Source organism: Glycine max, chromosome 1 (genome assembly GCF_000004515.6).
Source record: "Glycine max cultivar Williams 82 chromosome 1, Glycine_max_v4.0, whole genome shotgun sequence".
In the NCBI taxonomy this organism is placed as follows: domain Eukaryota; kingdom Viridiplantae; phylum Streptophyta; class Magnoliopsida; order Fabales; family Fabaceae; genus Glycine; species Glycine max.
Genome location: NC_016088.4, coordinates 50,202,596 through 50,204,806, shown reverse-complemented (window position 1 = coordinate 50,204,806; position 2,211 = coordinate 50,202,596). Strand labels below are relative to the sequence as shown.

The 2,211-nt window shown below is 34.0% G+C and overlaps 1 pseudogene; it reads left to right on the top strand.

Annotated features, from left to right (window-relative positions):
* The first annotated feature begins 756 nt into the window (after positions 1-756).
* Positions 757-1,550, top strand: LOC121174794 (photosystem II D2 protein-like; annotated as a pseudogene).
* Positions 1,551-2,211: the final 661 nt, after the last annotated feature.

The window sequence follows — 2,211 nt, the reverse complement described above, 5'->3', positions numbered from 1 at the left end:
AATTAAATTTTATAAAGATTAAATCTAATACGTTAATATGATATGAGTTTATCACCTTTAATATAACTTATTAAAAAAACTTATTTTGTAACAACCTCTTTAAGTAAAACATAAAATTATCACTCAATAAACTTATACGTTTGACTTTTATTGTAGTCAACATTCAAAATATTTTTAAAAGATAAATAAATATATGATTTTGATACGTTATAACAATTTTAGTATAATAAAAACACTAAACAAATAATTATAATTATACTTACTTAAATATGTGAGTTTGTTAAACATAAAAGACTTTTTAAATGACTCAAAGTTTGATCTTCTTAATTAAATAGGTTTTTATAAAAGCCTACGTTCAACCTATTTGCCTATTTCCACCACTAATTTTAGGGTTGGTTGCTTTTGACCAACTCAAACAAATTAGTGTCGGCTATGATCTAGCAACTAGCAACAACGTGTTGGGTTACAAGTGTGAGGTGAAGTCCCACATCGGGAAAAAGTGGAAATGTGGAGCACCATATAAGTGAGGAGAAGACCCATAAACTTGAGTCTCAAGTTTCTTTATGTGGTAGCTCGTGGTCCACCAATGTAAATCTATTTGGTGTTTACACCCCTCCACATTGACATAAGATTGTTGTCAAGGTGCCAGTTTGCTACTACCCCCCAATTAAGTCGAAAGGTCATTGTCACCTTTTGAAAGCATGCAATGACCGAAGACATCGTTGTCTTCGAAATGTAAATGATTTATTTGATATTATGACTATAGCTCTTGGTAAATTTACCAAAGATGAAAATGATTTATTTGATATTATGGATGACTGGTTGCGGAGGGACCGTTTCATTTTTGTGGGTTGGTCCGGTCTATTACTCTTCCCTTGCGCCTATTTTGCCTTGGGGGGTTGGTTACGACCTTTGTAACTTCATGGTATACTCATGGATTGGCAAGTTCTTATTTGGAAGGCTGTAACTTCTTAATTGCTGCAGTCTCCACTCCTGCTAATAGTTTAGCACACTCTTTGTTGTTACTGTGGGGTCCTGAAGCACAGGGAGATTTTACCCGTTGGTGTCAATTAGATGGTCAGTGGACTTTTGTTGCTCTCCACGGCGCTTTCGCATTAATAGGTTTCATGTTACGTCAATTTGAACTTGCTCGATCTGTTCAATTGCGGTCTTATAATGCAATCACATTCTCTAGTCCAATTGCTGTTTTTGTTTTTGTATTCCTTATTTATCCACCGGGTCAGTCTGGTTGTTTCTTTGCTCCTAGTTTTGGTGTAGTAGCTATATTTCGATTCATCCTCTTTTTCCAAGGGTTTCATAATTGGACATTAAACCCATTTCATATGATGGGAGTTGCTGGTGTATTGGGCGCGACATTACTATGTGTTATTCATGGTGCCACCGTAGAAAATACTTTATTTGAAGATGGTGATGGCGCAAATACATTCCGTGCTTTTAACCCAACCCAAGCTAAAGAAACTTATTCAATATTACTCATCACAATGCATACCATTATCTCCCATTTTTTGATATGGACTCTCTATTCATAATTTTTTGGTAATACAAAAAATAGTTGAAAAAAGTGGGCAATGAATGACAATTTTACCATATCCATGTCTATGATATATGAATGGCGGAAAATCCTAGTATAAAAACTCGTGTTATTTTAGTTAGGTTTAAGTCTGACGAGAATAATATTCTACAACAAGTAATTCATTTATTTTCAACCAACCCATTTATTATCTATTATTTGATTGATTAATCCTTTATATTGGAATGGGTGAAGAGTCAAATGATTTGGCAATTTCTCACGGGGGGCTGAATCAAGATAATTTTGAATCAGAGTTTTCGATTTTTGTTCATCCTTCGCTATAATAATATCTTGAGGTTTGCAACGATAACTTGGTATATCCACTATATGACCATTAACTAAAACATGTTTATGGTTAACTAATTGGCGTGCTTGAGGAATAGTCGCAGCCATACCCAACCGAAAAAGTATGTTATCCAAGCGCATTTCAAGTAGTTGTAATAAAACCTGACCAATTGATCCTTTAGCTTTTCCGACAATACAAACATATTTAAGCAATTGTCGTTCTATAAGACCATAATGAAAATGCAATTTTTGTTTTTCTTCTAAACGAATATGATATTGAGATTTTTTACTAGAGTGCGATTGATTTCTAAGTTCGCTTTTGACTGTTGGCCTTT